Below are 21,830 nucleotides of genomic sequence, written 5' to 3'. Positions count from 1 at the left end.
CTACCTACTCACTGATGAGACCTCAATAAAGGTTGAAACTGTCTGGGTAGTGACCTTCTCTCATAATGCAGAACAGTAATACAGCTCCTAGGAGCTGGGTTTCACATTATGGGTAAATACCAAGAATAGTGAACGTAGCTTGCTCCACCCTTACTATGAGTTGCCTCAGTGTTGCACTACCAAATGGGTCATGTGTTGCACTATCCAGGTATTTGCTTACGCTTGGACTTGCCGAACTTTATATAGTTTCTATATTCGGCATGAAACTCTGAGTTTCTTATTTGGCTACAAAACAATATGGGATGTAATATCCCTTAACTTAAAAAAAGAAATAAAGAATATTAAAGATACATGCTTATTTCATAACTGAATGTGTGTGTGTGTGTGTATACTCGTATGAGAATATGAGAATATATATTTCATAGATTATGTTTTCACGGCTATTGGACATTTTTCAAAAAATTAACTTATATGACTATACAGCTGAATGATAAAACAGAAAATAACTATTTCTAATGAGGATATAGTCCTCAGCACTGGAGATGCCTCAGCTTGCACTACTTAAAATACTTTCTATGTTTATATATATTTGGCAATGAGATATAATTTGATCTGCTTATTTTACAATGCCAAAATGAAGACTTTTAGACTCTTCTCTGATAATTACTCTTATGCACCAACTGCTTATTACACATATTCTCCAACACAAGATTGATTTTGTATTGAATGAGAGTTTTTCCAATTAAGTTTCTGTCTAATCTTTGATGAGAACCAACAGGTCAGAAAACTTGAATCAAAAATGCATGCTTTTTAGGTAGTTCAAGCTAAGGCATCTTGATGCCATGGATTGCATTCTCATAAGTACTCTGGTAATTTTTTCGAAACTTTCCATGTTTCCACATATACGTTTGGTTATGAAATGAGGACGATTCTTTTTATTTTTGCATTTTTATGTTGTTACTTGGTTAGGTGAAGTATTATTAAGATATTTTTCAATCTTTTTTTTCATTATGCAATTTAGACAAAAAATATACACAAACATTGATTTTTTTTAATCAGTTTTTAAGGAATGTATTTTTTCTCAAAAACATTCGTTTATAAAATTTAATTCAGCATGCATTAGCACATCCATATTTTAAATAACATATATATAGAAGTCATTTAAAAGTTATGCACACCATTCTTGAATGTTTTGCATGCAATATTGTATTTCTACATAATGAGTGATGTGTGCAGAACTTACAAATGCTGAACCCAACATTCATTTAACAAATAATAACTATAAAAACAGAGGAAAACAACTTATTTATTGTAGAATTTTCACCAAGTGTCATCAGTACAGGATAATATTGAATGGCAACCAAACAATAACAGACAATTCTAAACATTGCCACCTTAGTAGCTAGTGCACGATAACTAAAACAGTCAATAATTTCCTTACCCTCGATGAGTCCTTGGAGGTGTCAGGTAATAATAACAAACAGTTACACCTCAAGTTACGTAACACGCGACATATGTAAATTCGCAGTTACGTAATAAATCTACTAGCGCATATGAACATGTCTGCGACTTTGCGCAGCTGCGTCTTTGACAGCCTTATTGCAGTACAGTAGTAGATGCCTCATGCGGATAGCTCAGTCACTTGTTATCACTGCTAGTTTCGTTGTTTTTCATCATCATCATCAAATTCCTGCCATGTACACTCAAGGGGTGTACAGGATATGATAGTACTACATGAAAAATTTACATTATTACTAACTTCCTATCTACAATTTTCCTCAAAATCAGTCTGTTACTTGTCAAGACTCCAACATTATCAGATCTTATATTTCTATCATCTAAGGCACTTTTGTACAGTATCAATCCACCTATATCTTGATCTTCCTCTGGGTCGTTTTCCCACCAACCTGGCAGAGAACCCTTGTTTTGCTAATCTTTCCTCGCCGATTCTATTTAAGTGACCATACCACCTGAGATTAGCTCTGCTAACACATTCCTGGATGCTGACAATGTCAAGTTCTTTCCTAATATCCTCGTTTTTAACATGATATTGCCATTGATGCCATCTGTTCACGCCTCTAATCTTTTTCAGGACTCTCATACCTGCGGTCTCTAGTCTTTGGTCAAGTGTTTTACTTCTGACCCAGCTCTCAGATCCATAAGTTAAAACTGGTTTGAACATTGTCTTATATACAGCTAATTTAGTGTTTCGACTAATTTCTCTCTTATTCCATGTATTATTTATTCAGTTGACTTCCTACCATACCAGCTTTGTTGATTCTGTTGTCTATTTCCATATTTAATTTACTATTTTCACTGAAAATCATGCCTAAGTGGCTGAAATGTTTTACTTGTTCCACAGGTTCTCTTACCCTTAAAATGGAATGCAAACGCAAACTGAATGCGCTGGTAATAAATCTAATAAACAAAGTTCTGCAATTACTTTAGAAGAAAAGTTGAAAATAATTCGTATGTATGAAGGCGGGAAAATTCTATCAACAATAGCATGGGAAATAAATAGACATATTTCGGCAGTGAATACAATAGTGAAGAATAAAGTTCGCATTGTTGAAAGCATGAAAGGTACCGTAACGTTGAAGGGCACAATTATTACCAAGAGGTTGGGTCCAATAGATGAAGAAATTGTCTCACTGGATCAATGATCTGACACAGAAGCGGATACCTTCACGGAACGAGAGCAAACAATGACTGATACAGCTGAGTTGACAGAAGAATTACAGCAGGCAATGTAGAAATGTGTGCAACTGGCATAGCAATTAGAGCTGGAAGTGGATAAAAGTGACATTAACAAGCTTCTTTTAGGTCATGATGAAGAGCTAACTAATGACGACCTTATTCAGTTGGAGACATTCTGAAATTCCGAAGAAAATACAATGCCGACTGAACTGCCAGACATTAAGAAATTTACAACGAAGGAAATTTACATCAAGTTTTTAACTTGATGGACATGGCATTAGCAAAATTAGAATCAATAGATCTGAACACCGAGCAGTTCAAAAATGTTAGGCGGCGTATCTATTCTGATATGTCTAGCTAGAAGGCTATCTACGAGTACAAAAAGCGTTTGATCATACAATCTACTCTAGACATGTTTGTGAGATGCTGTTCACAACAAAGTCAAGATGACAACTCAGACGACCCCGACTAACCTCAGCTTTTTGAAGGCTGAGGGTAGTCAACAAGGGATAAAACTTCCAGCAGAACAGAATTCCTTAGAACAGCCAACTTAGCCATCAAAAGACATTTTTTTATTTGAAAAGTAAATATTTCAGTTTGTTTTTATATTATGTATTTTTCATACTTTCATATTTGCAGTATGTATATTATTCAAATCTTCTTCATCTTCTGCAGCTTCTCCCACTTAAGTGGGGTCACTGTTGATAATGAGTCTTGGGCTGTCACCACATCCAAGTTCTTCATCCTCAAGTCCTCTTCTACCTGCTTCCTCAATCTCTTCTTTGGCTGCCCACGCCTCTGCCTTCCTTGCACATCTATCTGCATGACCCTTCTTCCCACATATTCGTCCTCCCTCCTCATCACATGACCAAACCATCTCAACCTTGCCTCCTGTATTTTCACTTCTAAGTTTGTAACTCTGACTGTTCCTCTGACATAGTCATTTCTCAGACGATCCTTTCTGGTCACACTGCACATCCACCTAAGCATTCTCATCTCTGCTACTTCCATCCTGCTGATGTTATTTTTCCTCAGGGCCACAGTTTCTATGGCATACGTCATAGCTGGCCTCACTACTGTCCTATAGATTTTGCCTTTCAGATTGATCAGCACCTTCTTAATCAATTATATATTTATCAATTGTATATTATTCAAATACAATTGATAAATTTTTTTATAATTGAATTTTTTTTAATCACCCCAAAAGTGAAAAATATTAAAAATGGAAAATATCTGATTAATGGCAAAAAAAAATTAATGTAAGACAGTGGTATGAGTAGCCAGTGAACTTTTATTGTATGTATGTAATTTACAAATTTGACTTATGTAAAATTCAAGTTACGTCAAGGTTTGCAGAATGCATTATTTACAAAACTCAGGGTGTAACTGTATAAATAAATTTAGAAAACAGCAGATTTATAAAGTAATATCTCAAATAAAAGGGACAGATGTAGACCACCTGATCTGTTTAAGTTAGGACAATGGAGTAAAGTTTCACATTTCTTTATAAAGTTGTTCTATGAAAAAATTACTTTTAGGAAGGGCTCTTGTCTTGTTCCAATGAACTCTATGCTTAGTGCAGATAGCATGCTCAGCAAGCCCAGACTGTTCAGGCTCATGATATTTAATATAACACATGTTCTTCTAGGCAAATAAAAACAGAATTTCTGGTTTGTTCAAAATAAGATAAGCCGCAAGTGCAAGAAATCTGGAAGAAGCTTGGAAAACCTAGAGATGGAAGCTTGTCCTTAGAAGCAAGAAAGGTGAAGATTTTTTTGATGGGGCAAAAGGCAACAAAAATATTCAGTAGTATTAAAACTTTTGCTAAGCATTAAGAAATACCTTGCACATAAGGGATAGGAATGAGAGTTATTTCTTTTGCAGTGGAAGAGGTAGAGATACCATAACAGCTTAATGCTTTTTTTTGATGAAAGAACCCTTAACAGCATTTGATAAAAAGGAGAATTTAATATGTTATAATTCTTTTTTTTTTTGTAAATGTTCATCAGAACAGAAAGAATGAGTATGATGTAATAAAGTCTTAAATAGTTCCAGCCTTTCAACTAGGATGATGACAAGATTCAGCATGGATAAAAAAAAGGCAATATGAGTCTTCTTCCTAAGAACTGAAAATCAGAAGCTTACATCTGATTGACGAAAAATTAGAAGATCTAAAAAGGCTATTTGGTTATCTATTTCTTATTCTAAGATGAATTGGATCGTGGGATGAGGTACATTTAATTTGGGAAGAAACTCCTGTTACTCAGAAGAAGAGCCATTCCAAATTGCAAAAATATCATTCACATATCTGTACCAATGTGTATGCCTAGGTGAAATGTTATCAAATATATGTTTTTTTTAGTGTTCCATGAAGAAAAAGTTGCCAGTAGTAGGAGAGATAGAACTGCCCATAGCTGTTCTTTTTAATTTGTTGATAATTTGTTTTTAAAGGTGAAATAACTAGAATGTATAACAAAATCAAATAGCTTAACAATGTTTGATGGAAATTCTTGAAGTAATTCCACAGTATCTGATAAAGGAATATTAGTAAACAAGGATACAAAATCTAAGCTGATCACAATACTGGAAGTGCCTAGATGAAGATCACAAATTTTATATAAGTAGAAGTCACAAGTAAATTCGATAAGTATTTAGATATCTTACAAGTGGGACATCCTATACAGTCAACAACTGGTCTTAAAGGAATATCTGGTTTATGAACTTTTGGTAGACCATATAATCTAGGCCAATGGTTCTTAACCTTTTTTTTTTTTTGCCTGGTGCCACCTGCTCAATTTTATATTAGGTTAATGACTCAATAAGATAATTATAATATATTATCAGGCAAACCTAAATTACCATCAACATAATGGAACTGATAGTTAATTAAAAATTAATGACTTTGATGCAAATTAATATGGGAATGATATTTTTGCAATTTGCAATGGCTCTTCTTCTCAGTATTTATACTTAAATGTACTTCATCCTCGATCCAATTCATCTTAGAATAAGAAATAGATAACCAAATAGCTCTTTTAGTTCTTCTAATTCTGCGACAACCTATGCAGCATGAGATGTGTTATAAGGCATAACCATATTAGCATTTTGGATGGAAGTCACTGCAAGAAGAAAGTGGTAGGATTGCAGAGGCTCTTTCTACATAAGATGAGATGAAATAGGACAGATTCACCCCTAGCCCTCAAATACTCTAATAGCATTGGGGGGGAAGGAGCAAAAAGAAAAGAAAGAAGGGAAGAAAAAAGGGGAGGGACCAGTCTACAGATAATACAACAGATGTATATTATGTGAAGTAAGGCATGGTCCAGCATCAGGCATCTCGGGTTTGCCATGCCCGTACTCACTAAAGTGAGCCCTTGAGGATTTAATTTGAATGTCATCAAAGAAAGAAATGGAGCATTGCTAACAGAAGAGTTGGAAATCAAAAACAGATGAAAAGAATACTGTGAGGAACTGTACAGCAGAGTGGATAAAGAAAATGTGGAGCCCTCTCACCAGGAAAATTTTGATTTGGAACCTCCTCCACTCAGGCATGAAGTTGAAAGAGCAGTTAAGCAGCTTAACAGCAAAGCCCCAGGTGCAGATGAAATCCCAGTAGAGTTAATTAAGGCCATGTGGGATGGAGGAATAACAGTGTTTCATAGATTGATTACATGGATATGGGAGACAGGATCATGGCCTAGAGACTGGAAGAAGTCAGTTTTTATACCACCACATAAGAAAGATGATATAAATTATAGAATTATTACTTTAATATCTCATGTAAGCAAAATTTTATTGAAGATCATGCTAAATAGGATTGAGGCCAAAGTTGAGGCAGAGATGCCTGAGGAACAAGCAGGTTTTAGGAAAGGTAAGGGCACCAGAGATCAGATCCTTTGACTTAGACAGATCATAGAAAAATATAAAGAATTGAGACTCCCTCTGGAAATGTGTTTCTTAGACTACTCTAAAGCTTTTGACTGTGTTGAGCATGTGAAACTGTGGGAAGTAATGAAAATAATGGGTTTTCCTCAATACACTACCAGGTTGAAAGCCAACCTGGTAGTGTGTTGAGGAAAACCCATTATCCAGGGAGCAAGAAGCTATGGTAAGAACAGATATTGGATTGACTGACTGGCTTCAAGTTGGAAAAGGAATTAGGCAAGGATGTTTACTTTCTCCTCACTTGTTTAGTATATATGTGGAAGACATCATGTGTGAAGCATTGGATGAGCTCAAGACAGGAATTAGGATAGGAGGTAGATTGATGAGGTATGCTGATGATACAGTATACTCCTTTGTAATGACATGGAAGAACTAGGACTAATTCTTGACAAAGTTAACAAGTAATAACAGATGACTTCAACTCAATCCTAGCAAGACAGAGATTATAGTTCTCAAAGGAAATACAAACAGGGTAGCTCTTGAGAAACAAGTGTACCTTAATGGAGAAAGAATTGAGGAAGTCATCAAGTTTGAGTACCTGGGATCCATTATTAATGTGAAGAATTGCTGTTCAGAAGATGTCAGAAGAAGGTTAGGAATGGCTAAAACAACAGTCAAGAGACCTGTCTAAAATCTGGAAGGATGGATCTATCTCCATGGGAACAAAGTTGAGGATTTTGGATGCAGTTGTTTTTCCAACAGCGACTTATGGATGTGACACTTGGAACTTAAAGAAGTCAGATAAGAAACGGATATCTACTTTTGAGATGTGGTGTTACAGAAGGTTGTTGAGGATATCATATACTGAAAGGCATACAAACGAATGGGTGTTAGAAAAGATCAGTAGAACTTTAAGGCTCCTTAAAGATATTGACAGAAGAAAGTTAAAATATTTTGGACTCACTGAAAGGATGGAAGGTGGACTTCTCAGAACAGTAACAAAAGATAAAGTTCCTGGAAAAAGAGGAAGGAGTAGACCCACACCATCCATCCATCCATCCATCCATCCATCAATGAGATGGATGGATGGTGTGTGTGTGTGTGGAGTGACTGATCTTCAGAGAATTTAGGCCTCCAGAAAAGCAAACAACAGGACTACACACGAGGTCTGGTGTGGCACATTACTGAGCATTGGAGTGATCACACGGCATCTGCAGATGCCCAGTGAACATATAGATAGATACAAATTAATTTTTACTCAAAAAAGATGTAAACTTACTGTATTTAATAAGCCAATCATTAATGGCTACCCTTAGCCTGATGAGATCCTGCTAATTTTTCAACATCAGCTTCACTGTTCAACAAACAAAGTCTCCTCTTTCACGTATTTGCAATCTATTTCACTGCTTAGCTAACAATTGCAACACAATACTAAATAATTTTCTGACCAAGTATGAAAAGCAATGAGCAAAAATTTTATTTCTTGCCCAATGCTGAGGATACTTGCATTGCATGTTTGGCCAGAATCTTTCATACCCATGCTGTTGAAATTGCACTTGAGCTTCAAAATCGTTTTTTAAGTCAATAAATTCTTCATACAAATTTGAATGAACAGAAGTGGCATCAGTATGAAATGGATTTATGACCCAATTGGGTATTTTAAACTTATCAAAGTCTTTGATCCTGATCATCAAGTCTTCTTTTAGTGTCAAAAGATGGGAACAATAACAATCCAATATTAAATCATCATCTATTATTTGTAGACTTGGGAACTGCAGAAAATCTTGTCTTGCAATGCTCTGCTTGTAGAATGTTAATTTGCTGATAAAAACATTTATAATTCCCACTGGTTTAATAAGACTCGTGTTGCTTCCCTGATTTTATGCTAACCTCATTTAATTTGATGAAAATATCGGAAATATATGCGATGTCAATTTTTTCATTTTTTGAGAGGAAAGGTAAGGGCACCAGAGATCAGATTCTTTGACTTAAACAGATCATAGAAAAATATAAAGAATTCAGACTCCCTCTGGAAATGTGTTTTAGAATATTACACATGTTCTCATCACATGAATTAAGAAATTCCAAAACAGTATTGTAGAGATCATTAAAGCATCACAGACAGTTGCCATTTGAGAGCTATCTAACTTCAGTGTGAAGCAAAAGATACTCAAATCTTTCTTCATTTTCATGGCAAAGTTCCCGAAAAATATGGGTATTCGATGACTGAGCTTTTATTTTATTTTATTCACTGCTTTAATAACATCATCCAAAGTCTTATGTAGTCTATTGCTAAGATGTTTGGCAGCTAAGTGCTATCTATGAAGAATGCAGTGAAATGTAAACATATTTGGAACTGTTTCTTTTAAACTCTATAAATCCACGATGATCATAGCTGGTGCTCCATTAGTTGGACACGCAATAATATTTGTGAGAGGAATATTTTTATCCTTAAAGAAGTCTTTAACAACCTTAAAAATTGTAGCACCTTTTGTGTCAATTTTCAGTTGTTCAGCAAATAGAAACTCTTCAATAATTTCTTCATTATTAGAAGAAACACACGTATAAACCACAGTGAAAATTATTTAATTGTAAATATTTCATCCTAAGTATCTTAGGACATCATCAGTACAGTATTTAAACAAAAATTAGGAATAACATACAGTTAGGGTGCATGATTACAATAGAATCTCATGAAAACGTGTATAACGTGCTAAAGTAGTACAAAAAAGTTAATTATTTAACACGGTTTTGTATGATAATTTCCCATACTTTAGGAATAGTAAGAACGTCGTTGCGGTTTAGGTTTGGTCTGTGTAGTAGGACTTCAGAACTTTCTTTGTATAAACGTTCATGTTTAAATAAAGATCTATGTAAAAGTTTAGCCTTTTCCCAATGGATCCTATGGTTTGGATTTTCAATTCCGTGTTGAGAGAGGCCAGATTTCTGCGGTTTAAGAAGACGAATGTGGTCTTGATGTTCCGAGATGTGTTTCTGAATAGACCTACCTGTCTGTCCAAAGTAAGATAATTTGCATGAGCATGGAATCTCATAAACAAAAGGTAACCTCAAGGGTGAGAATTTGTCCTTAGGAGAAAGTAATAAGTTGTAAATTTAGTTGATAGGTTTGTAAGTAGTGGCAAAATTGTATTTCTTCATAATTTTAGAAAGACGTTCTGAGATGCCTTTAACGTAAGGTATGGGAATCCTATGCACTTCTTCCTGTCTGGTTTGATGTATGCAGAAGTGACTGATGATTTTTTGAGTTGTTTTGAGTTTACAGCCATCCTAAATGGATATAATCCCAAAACAACTCAAAAAATCATCAGTCACTTCTGCATACATCAAACCAGACAGGAAGAAGTGCATAGGATTCCCATACCTTACGTTAAAGGCATCTCAGAACGTCTTTCTTTACAGCCATCCTAAATGGATATAATCCCCAAAACAACTCAAAAAATCATCAGTCACTTCTGCATACATCAAACCAGACAGAAAGAAGTGCACAGGATTCCCATACCTTACGTTAAAAGCATCTCAGAACGTCTTTCTAAAATTATGAAGAAATACAACCTATCAACCAAATTTACAACTTATTACCTTCTCCTAAGGACAAATTCTCACCCTTGATGTTACCTGGTGTTTATGAGATTCCATGCTCATGCAAATTATCTTACTTTGGACAGACAGGTAGATCTGTTCAGAAACGCATCTCGGAACATCAAGACCACATTCGTTTTCTTAAGCCGCAGAAATCTGGCCTCTCTCAACACGGAATTGAAAATCCACACCATAGGATCCATTGGGAAAAGGCTAAACTTTTACATAGATCTTTATTTAAACATGAACGTTTATACAAAGAAAGTTCTGAAGCCCTACTACACAGACCAAACCTAAACCGCAATGACGTTCTTACTATTCCTAAAGTATGGGAAATTATCATACAAAACTGTGTTAAATAATTAACGTTTTTTTTTTTTTTTTTGGTACTACTTTAGCACGTTATGCACGTTTTCATGAGATTCTATTGTAATCATGCGCCCTAACTGTATGTTATTCCTAATTTTTGTTTAAATACTGTACTGATGATGTCCTAAGATACTTAGGACGAAATATTTACAATTAAATAATTTTCACTGTGGTTTATACGTGTGTTTCTTCTAATTATAAACGCACCACAGGTTTCGTTATTTAAAAAATTTCTTCATTAGTATTTATATAACGCACGTAGGCCATTAACAAAGCTTCATTGTCATGTAAAATTGTCTCATCAAGTTGCCAAGAAAATTCTATGGTTTTTAAATCATCACAAAGTTTTTTTCAATATCCTTTGCCGTTTTGTCAATGCTTGTTGATACTGAACTATTGCTGAGAGGAACTGACGACATCACATTACTTTTACCTGGGCCAATCATAGTATTTAAAATTTCATTTATAGTCAGTAAGATGAGAGTTTCACTGTATGTGGCTTTCCACATTTGGTAATTAATTTTGAAAGTTTGTAAGACACAACAAGTCCCCTCTCTTGTTGGTTACTTTGTTTTACAACAGCCCTTTAAATCCAGGACGATTTTTAAATTTAGTCTTTAATTCATGAAAGTACTCCACATCCTTTTTTTGCTTTATTTGGATGCTTTGTTCTTAAATGCTCAATCATTCTTGTAAGCTTCATTCGAGAAATTTTTTTCGCATATTAAGCACACTGATATCTGCTCATTATTTATAGACAGAATAACTCCATATTTTAAATATTCACTTGAATATTGACGACATTTTCTTTTTTCACTCATTTTAATGGGCTACAGTGCTACACAATATCAACAAAGTGTGACACACCACAGGGAGAAATGTAAACTGTAAACTAGGGTTGTCAGATAGGCGTTAGGAAAGCAAATAAAGCTTATAAAAGTAGTGGACTCTGCTAAAAATAGTCCAAATTAATTATTTTCAACGTAGAAAATTCAGACCAAAAAGCAGCCCAATTACTTAACTTTCAATGCAGAAATTCTAAAAAATAAGTAGCAAATAAATTTGAACAGTATTGCCAGACATGCATGCAATATTCTGAACAGTGTTGCCAAATATAAAATATAAATAGAGATGCTTGATTAAATACAGAATTTTTTGCTTTTATTATATTAGTAGTATTATAACGCTTACCATCCTCTCGGCATTCACAGCAAGTGGAGTGGGGTGCTACCGCCCAGGTTAAGAACCCTAGGTGGATGACCATAGGTGAAGATTTTAAGCTTTTTCTTTTGTTCTTCATCCCCATTAGAAACATTATCAATAAGAGAATTAAATCTATTTAACTAACTACAAGTAGGATCAGAAGCAAGAGACCTATAAACAGAACAGTTTCAAAGCAAGAGACATTTTTCTATCATCTTCTCTTTTAGACTAAACAATGATGTTTCCTTTGTCAGCTTTAGTAATAATTAAATTGCTATTCTTCAAGGACTTCAGCACTTTAAATTCAGAAAAGAAAGATTAGGCTATGGAGGCTTAGTAAAAAGAACTTTTGCACATTCAAACCGAATCCTGTTAGCTGTTTAAAGAGATATGGATTGAAGACCTCTCTCTCAGCTGTGAAAAAAAATCCATAAGAGTTACTTTTTTTTTTTCTTGAGAAATGGCAAAGTGATGTTCTTTAGATAAAACAATACGTTCATCCTTTGTTAGTGGACAGCCAGAGATAATGAAAACAAGTTTATCCGCGTCACAGACAACCTTATGAGTACTGGTTCTAAAGTTGCTTACAAGTGAATAAAACTTGCACTTTAAATTATGGTAAGAAGTTGATGAAATATGAAGAATAATGTTAAAAAGTTCAGCCACTAATAATCTATAATAATGTTGATAGAATCACTTCCTCTACTTAAGAGGTTAAAGATTATTTTAATTTTATAAAGTTAATAATTTAATACTAGCGCTCGAATAAATCCAATGGACTTTAGGAGACCTATAAATTTCTTTTATTTTACACCAGGTAGGAATAACCTGAGCCATCTTATGTTTTAGAAATATTATTCTGTTAATGTACATAGCCCTCTTCACTCTAAGCACATTAACAGAATAATATTTGTTGTATCTAACATTGTTTAGAAGTAGATTCTCTGTAAAGCCTTGCATTTGTTTCAATATTGGAATACCATGAGTTGGCATAATAATAATAACTATCAAAATGAAGGATACTCATGTTAAATCTTATTTATTGTGGAATGTTCGTCAACCAGATGGAAGTTTTCAGTAAGAAGGCTCATACAGGCCTTTATATACATGCTGAATCTCACCACCATCCTAGTCAAAATACTGGAAACTATTAAGATCTTATTACATTGTGCTCATTCTTTATGTTCTTCTGATGAACTTTTACAGAAAGAATTATTAAATTCGCCTTTTTCCCCAAATGCTGTTGATTCTTTTATACAAAAAAGCATTTAACAGTGTTAAATTTTACATTTAACAGATATGTAAAAGCATTTTCTACATATCTGAATGATAAATGCACGTAAACACAAGAAAGATATTTAATTAACCAAATATTTCGGTCTGGAAATAGCAGACCACCCTCAGTGGTATTACAAGAACAGTTATAAAAAATGCAAGCTAGAATATTAACAATAGATCGTTAAAATAGAACACGTCGCGTGATGTTATATCACTAAGTATGAAATGGAATATTTTGAAGTAGAGACATGAAAAAAAAAAAAAAATTAATGAGTAATCTTGATTAGACTTGCACAGATTTTTGATATAGATATACAGTCATTACGATTCAGGTTGGGACGATGGAGCAAGGCCTCCACGCTTTCCTTGAACAAATGTTCAAACCTATAATGGGATCTATGTAAGAGGCAAGTCCTGGTCCAAAGGATGTTGTGGTCAGTTTCAATCCTGTGCTGAGCCAATCCAGACTTTTCAGGTTTGTTGTGAAGAATGGAGGATTGATGTTCTTGGATTCGTTTTTCAAGAGAACATCCAGTCTGTCCAAAATAGGATAGATCACGGTTGCATGGAATTTGATAAAGTTGAGCATTTGTCTTTAGGAGAAGGAAAATGAGAAGACAATTTGTTAATAGGTGAATAAGTAGCTGTTAAATCATATTTCTCTAAAATTCTTGCGATAGGTTCAGAAATACCGGAGATATAAGGAATTGGCACTCGACGTTTGAAACTTTGTTGTTTTGTGGAGGATTATAAGAATTGAGAAGATGTTGAGTACTTTTTTCAGAAAAGCCATTGAGTTTCATGTGTTGTTGGATAGTAGAAAGTTCTTTCTGTAGATAATCAAAAGTAGAACAATTAGTTTTTGCTCTTCTGATGAGGCATTTTATAATTCCTGTTTTTTGACATGGATGATGGGCTGATTCTTTAAGAATATAACAACCTGTGAACTTTGGTTTCCTGTATACTGTAGATGTAAGAATATTTGAAGGTGACTGGATGAGGAGAACGTCTAAAAATGATAACTGGTTGTTTTCTTCTATTTCCATAGTAAACTTTATACGATGATGCAAGGAATTGATACTGTTTAAAAAGGAAGGTAAAGAGTTTTTGCTATGTGGCCAAATAGTAAAGATGTCATCTATATATCTTACCCAAAAGGATGTTGAGGGAAAATAGATGAGAAGAGGCCTTTTTCTAAATGTTCTAAATAAAAGTTGGCTAAAGCAGGAGAAAGAGGACTTCCCATGGCCATACTTGGCTGTAAAATTTATTTTGACATACGAAATATCCAGAATGTATTACGAAATCAAAATTTTTATTAAAAAAGACTTTTAAAACTAAACAAGTACTTAAAAACAAACCCGACAAGTTTCATTAGTCGTCAGACTAACATCTTCAGGGGTAAAGATAACTAACAGTTTAAAGCACAAACTATAAGAAATTATAAAAAAAATTTAAAAAAAAGTTCATTAAAAAACCGAATAATAGATCTATACAACTGTTAATGTGGTGTTCTGTGGTTCACTTTCACTCTGCCTGAGGTCTCAACTGAGCAAATTTTTGATAAACGCTGACCAAACTTGATTTAAAATCAAACCTTGATTTTTGTTGCATTGCGTAGGAATTTTGATCATATTTGCTGCCTCTTTGAATTTTTTGTGAAACAGTTTTTATCAATGTAGGACATGTTTGTTCTGTAATAGAGTACATCATGACCAGCAGAAGTTGTGTGAAATGCCAAACTAGACTTATGTTCTCTCTTTTTTTGTACGTCCTTTTGATGTTTGCTCGTGCAGATTTCTCGTGATCTCCCAGTCTGGCCTACATAACAGATGCCACAGGAACAGTGAATATTGTAATCTCCTGGTTTTTTCATTGGGTAATGTGGAGGTTTCGGAGAATGAAGAGATTTTGATATCTTTTCAAGTGGAAGGAAAGTCACTTTTATGTTGTATTTGTAGAGAAGTTTGGCTAATTTATCTGTGACATTCTTGATATAAGGAAGGGTGACTGCGTTCTTGAAGTCTTGTTTATTGAAGTTTCTTGTAGGTGCTGTATTGAGAATTTTCTTAATTTAGTTTTGAAACCATTCGTTGTAGGATCTGTGTTAAGTATTGTATTTCTTCTTTCTGCTTTTCTTCTGTACTGGGGATGCTGAATGCTTTATCCCTTAAGGTTTTTACGAGGCCTATTTTTTTGCTTGGGGCGGTGGTGTGAGGTAGCATGAAGGAATCTTCATGTGTTTGTCGGCTTTCTATAAATGGAAAACGATAATCTGTTTTTTATTTTATTTATTTCTACGAGGATGTCTAGGAAAGGAAGTTTTTTATTTTCTTCTAGTTCCAGAGTAAATTTTATGTTGGGATGGAAGTTATTAAGATAGTCTTTAAATGCAGTCAATTCTAGTGATGTTCCTGGCCAAATGATGAAGATGTCGTCCACACAGCGAAGCCAAATTTTCGGTTTGATGTGCCAGTTTTGTAGAGCATTATTTTCAAAATTTTCCAAGTATAGGTTTGCTAGAGCTGGTGAGAGGGGTGAACCCATTGCTAGTCCTTCTTTTTGTTCCCAGAGTTTGTCTTGGTAAAGGAAGAACGCGTTTTTTATGCAATGTTCGTAGAGCTGTACAATGTCTGGTGGGAAGAGATTTTCTAGAATGTTTGTTTCATTTCTTGGAATCTTTGTGAAAAGGCTGACCACATCTAAACTTGCTAATATGTCTGAAAGATTGATGTGTATATCTTTTACTTTCTCTATGAAGTCTGTGCTGTTCTTAATGAACGATGGTGTTTTTCTTATATGTGGTAAAATCAAGTTTGTAAGGTGCTTTGCCAGATTTGAGGGAGGAGAGTCACTTCCATCTACTATTGGTCTTAGTGGTACATCTCGTTTATGAATTTTGGGAACTTCATATATTCTAGGAACTAGTGGGTGTTTTGATTGTAAATTTCTTTTTAGTTCCTTGGACCAATTTGGTATATTCCTGATAAGTTCACTGGTTTTGTTGTAAGTTTGCCAAGTGGGGTCTCTGTCTAATGCTGTGTAGGTGTTTGAATCTTCAAACACCTACACAGAAGGCTTTTCATTTTTTTTCGTTATTACCTTATGAGTTTAAAATCACTGTTGGATTCCCTTTGTCTGCTTTGATTATAACTATGTTTTTGTCTGATTTGAGTTTATTAAGGGCTGCAAATTCTGTTTTTTTTGTAGGTTTTTTGGTGGTAATTTGCAATTTAATAGTAACACACCACCACCCCAAGCAAAAAATAGGCCTCATAAAAACCTAAGGGATAAAGCATATAGAATCCAGAGTACAGAAGAAATACAATACTTAACACAGATCCTACAACTGAATGGTTTCAAAACTAAATTAATTCAGAAAATTCTCAATACAGCACCTACAAGAAACTTCAATAAACAAGACTTCAAGAACGCAGTCACCCTTCCTTATATCAAGAATATCACAGATAAATTAGCCAAACTTCTCTACAAATACAACATAAAAGTGAACTTTCCTTCCACATGAAAAGATATCAAAATCTCTTCATTCACCGAAACCTCCACTTCATCCAATGAAAAAACCAGGAGATTACAATATTCACTGTTCCTATGGCATCTGTTATGTAGGCCAGATGGGGAGATCACGAGAAATCTGCATGAGTGAACATCAAAAGGACACAAAAAAAAGAGAGAACATAAGTCTGGTTAGGCATTTCTTCTCAACTTCTACTGGTCATGATGTACTCTGGGACAGAACAAACATGTCCTACATTGATAAAAACTGTTTCACAAGAAAATTCAAAGAGGCAGCAGATATGATCAAAATATCTACGCAATGCAACAAATATCAAGGTTTGATTTTAAATCAAGTATGGTCAGCGTTTATCAAAAATTTACCCAGTTCAGACCTCGGACAGAGTGAAAGTGAACCACAGAATGTGACATCAAATAGCACTGTTACCAGCTAACACGTATTAAAGGTTGTATACATCTGTTATTCAATTTTTTAACGAACTTTTTTGATGTTCATAATACCAACAAATGAACTTTTTTAAAATTTTTTTTTATAATTTCTTATAGTTTGTGCTTTAAACTGTTAGTTATCTTTACCCCTAAAGATGTTAGTCTGACGACATAATGAAACTTGTCGGGTTTTTTTTTTAGTATTTGTTTAGTTTTAAAAAATTCTTTTTTAATAAAAATGTGGTCACAAAACTGAAATAATTCAATCAATTTAGTTTTTTCCTGAAAAACTTCAGTTTCTGAAAATCCAACATATATCTCACACCATGATTTTTAAACTTTAATTTTGGGAAAAAAGTCCAAGTTATATTCGAGTAAATATGGTATATCATCATCTACATAAAGTAAACTGCTGAGATTACCATCTCCAATTTTGATATCAGGTTTAATACTGTTTTATTCCTTAATGTGATCCATATAGATAAAGAATAACAGAGGGGATCTACTTGGATACTGAACGGACGAGGATGGGCTGGCAATTTGGGATTTAGCCGACCAAATTGTATTCTTATTGGTTAAACCAAAATATAGAATGATGGTACAACATGACAAATTTCATGCCGGCTGGGGTGTCGCCCGGTTAAACAAGGCCCCTGTTGTTTTCGCCAGGGAACCAGGGCGAACAGCGAAAAGTCAGCTACTGGAACAAATCTGAAAATAAACCCCAACTCAACATCACCAGAGTTAAAGATCGGTACTATCAACGTAAGAAGCCTGAATGACAAAGAAATGGAGCTAGCTGAGGAATTAGATAAGTACCAGATCAACATAATAGGGGTTACTGAAACAAAAAAGACCAAAACTGGTGAGATCGTTCTGAGCAATAAATACAAAATGTTATATTCAGGCAATGACAATCAAGGAAAAGAAGGAGTAGCCATAGTATTCAACACCCAATACAAGGCTAATCTTGAATGGCAGTCAGTCTCAAGTAGAGTAATGTGGGCAAATATCAGAATGGGGAACTGGACAATGAGACTTATTTGTGCCTATGGTCCCACAGAAGATTCTACTACGGTAGAAGTGGAGGAATTTTTTGAGGCTAAAAAGCAACTGACAAAAAAAAATGAAAAGTTGGTCCTTGTTGGGGATCTAAATAGCAGAGTAGGAAATGATTGTGAGACATACAAAAATATTTTGGGAAAATTTGAAGAAAAGAGCAAAGCTAATAATAATAGCAAATATCTGTTGGATTTCTGCTCAGGACATGGACTGGTTATTACTAACATCATGTTCCAACATAAAAATGTGCACAAATTCACATGGAGAGAAGAGGCTAGGAATAAGAAAAGTTTCATTGACTATGTTATTGTTGATAATGATGTTTTCTCCCTGGTGCAGGACACCAGAGTGTACAGAGGATTTGAAATTGGAAGTGATCACTATTTAGTCTTGAGCAGGATAAAATTGAATTTCATATCGAAAAGAATGACATGTAAGAAAGTTTTAAAGCGAATAAAAGTTGAGCAGCTCTCAGATGTGAACCGTAGACTAAAATACACAAAGATAATTGAAGAAAAAATGAAAGAGTTTGAGAACAGGAATCAAACCTTGGAGATTCAGTGGCAAACTCTGAAGAAAACATTGATTGATTCTGCCAGAGAGGCATGTGGTGAGGTTGTATGTAAGGATAAAAAAATCAGAACTCCTTGGTGGACACAGGAAGTTAAAGAGGCAGTGAAGGAAAAGAAGAAAGCATACCAAAAGTTCCTATCAAATAAGTCAGCTTGTGCTCTTAGAGAATATAGAGACAAATGCAAGAATGCTAAACATTGTGTAAAACTAGCTAAACAAAAGTCATGGGAGGACTTTGGCAAGAATATAGAAAATAAATATCAAGAAGGTGGCAAAATATTCTGGAGGTTGTTGAAGAAGCTTAATAATGGAGGAAAGAGTGCTGTAAAAGGAATTAGAGATGATAAAGGTGACACGAAAACGGGAGAAAAAGATATCCTTGAAGTATGGAGTAATTACTTTGAAAAACTGCTAAATGAAACAAGCAGCGATGACAGCACAGTGGTAAAAAACACTGACCAGGCATGCAGTCAGGAATACATATCCATACTTGAAGTAGAAAAAGCCATCAAAGGCTTGAAATGTGGAAAGGCAGCAGGAGTAGATGATATTCGACCAGAAATGCTGAAGTATGGTGGTATAAGAGTCTTACAGTGGCTGCACTGCATAGTTCAGAAAGCCTGGACAGAGGGACAAATTCCCGATGATTGGAATAGTGCTCTTGTAGTACCCATATATAAAAAGGGAAATAAAGCTGCATGTGATAATTACAGAGGTATTTCCCTACTGAGTGTTCCTGGCAAGATCTATACAAGTATACTTGAGAAACGGTTGAGAAGAATTGTGGAAAAAAAGCTTGTTGAAGAACAAGCTGGATTCAGGCCAAATAGAGGCTGTCAGGATCAGATCTTCGCTTTACGACAAATAGTCGAGAAAGCATGGGAATATAACAAAGATCTGTATTTAAGTTTTGTTGATCTGGAAAAGGCATATGACAAGGTGCCAAGAGAGAAGCTATTCAATACGCTGCAGTTATATGGTGTCAATGGGGCATTATATCAAGCAATACTTAATCTTTATTTGAGTTGTAAGTCAGCAGTTAGAATTGAAGGAAGTACAGGAAGATGGTTTAATGTTAAATCTGGTGTGAGACAAGGATGTACATTATCCCCTCTGTTATTCATTATCTATATGGATCACATTATGAAGGAAAGTGGTATTAAACATGATATCAAAATTGGAGATGTTAATGTCAGCACGTTGCTTTATGCGGTTGTTATACTTCTAAATAAATCTGCTATACTTCTGATGTTATACTTCTAAATAAATCTGCTACACTTCTGATGTTATACTTCTAAATAAATCTGCTATAAGTCTGCAAGATTCTCTGACTAAATTGAATAGCTGTTGTAATAGATATGGTATGAAGGTCAGCAATAAAAAGACAAAGACAATGAAAATAGGCAGAATCATTGAAAATGTCAACTGTGTTGTGAATGGAGAACCTGTGGAACAAGTAAAACATTTCAGCTATTTAGGCACAATTTTTACTGAAGACGGTAATTTAAATATAGAAATAGACAACAGAATCAACAAAGCTGGTATGGTGGGAAGTCAATTGAATAAACTCATATGGAATAAGAGAGAAATTAGAACACTAAATTAGCTGTATACAAGACAGTGTTCAAACCAGTTTTAACTTATGGATCTGAGTGCTGGGTCAGAAGTAAAACACTTCACCAAAGACTAAAGACCACAGATATGAGAGTCCTGAGAAAAGTAGAGCGTGAACAGATGGCATCAATGGCAATATCATATTAAATACGAGGATATTAGGAAAGAACTTGACGTTGTCAGCATCCAGGAATGCGTTAGCAGAGCTAATCTCAGGTGGTATGGTCACTTAAACAGAATGGGCGAGGAAAGATTAGCAAAACAAGTGTTCTCTGCCAGGTTGGCAGCAAAACGACCCAGAGGAAGACCAAGATATAGGTGGATTGATACGGTACAAAGTGCCTTAGACGATAGAAATATAAGATCTGATAATATTGGAGTCTTGACAAGCAACAGACTGATTTGGAGGAAAATTGTAGATAGGAAATTAATAATGATGTAATTTTTTTCATGTAATACTATCATATCCTGTACACCCCTTGAGGGTACATGGCAGGAATTTGATGATGATGATAATAATGTACATACTTGTCTCACCAGATTTAACATTAAACCATCTTCCTGTATTTCCTTCAATTCCAACTGCTGACTTACTAATCAAATAAAGACTAAGTATTGCTTGATATAATGCCACATTGACACCATATAACTGTAGTGTACTGAATAGCTTCTCTCTTGGAACCTTGTCATATGCCTTTTCCAGATCGACAAAACTTAAATACAGATCTTTGTTATGTTCCCATGGTTTCTCAACTATTTGTCGTAAAGTGAAAATTTGATCTTGACAGCCTCTATCTGGCCTGAATGCAGCTTGTTCTTCACCAAGCTTCACTTCCACAATCCATATTAACCGTTTCTCAAGTGTACTTGCATAAATTTTACTAGAAACACTCAGTAGAGAAATACTTCTGTAATTTTCACATTCAGTTTTATTTTCCTTTTTATATATGGGTACTATTAGAGCTCTACTCCAATCATCAGGAATTCGTCCCTCTGTCCATGCCTTCTGAACTATGCAGTGCAGCCGCTGCAAACCTTTTCTACCTACCACACTGGAGCATTTCACATCGAATATCATCTACTCTGGCTGCCTTTCCAAATTTCAGGCTTTTGATGGCTTTTTCTACTTCAAGTATTGACTGCATGCCTGATCAGTGTTTTTTTACCACTGTGCCATCACTGATTGTTTCATTTAGCAATTTTTCAAAGTAATTACATCATACTTTAATGATTCCTTTTTCTCCACTTTTCATGTTACCTTTATCATGTCTAATTCCTTTACAGCACTCTTTCCTCCATTTGTGAGCTTTTTCGACAGACTCTAGAATATTTTGCCGATTTCCTTGTAATTTTCTATGTTCTTGATAAAGTCTTCCCATTACTTTTGTTTGGCTAGTTTTACAGAGTGTTAGCTTTCTAACATTTGTCTCTGTATTGTCTAAGAGCACAAGCTGACTTATTTGCCAGTAACTTTTGATATGGTTACCTTCACTGCCTCTTTAACTTCCTGGGTTCACATGGAGTTCTGATTTTTCTATTCTTGCAGACAACCTCACCACATGCCTCTCTAGATGAATCAATCAATC

The 21,830-nt window shown here is 34.8% G+C and overlaps 1 protein-coding gene across 1 annotated transcript in view; it reads right to left on the bottom strand.

Moving 5' to 3' along the window:
- The window catches only part of LOC150097200 (uncharacterized), a 191,675-nt gene that overhangs the window by 97,798 nt on the left and 72,047 nt on the right, over positions 1–21,830 (bottom strand). The gene's annotated exons all lie outside the window — the stretch shown is intronic.

Source organism: Typopeltis vanoorti, chromosome 17 (assembly GCF_054136105.1).
Source record: "Typopeltis vanoorti isolate ZY-2024b chromosome 17, IOZ_Tvanoo_1.0, whole genome shotgun sequence".
Taxonomy (NCBI): Eukaryota; Metazoa; Arthropoda; class Arachnida; order Uropygi; family Thelyphonidae; genus Typopeltis; species Typopeltis vanoorti.
The sequence above is the reverse complement of the archived record's forward strand: the minus strand, read 5'-3'. Positions and strand labels throughout refer to the sequence as shown.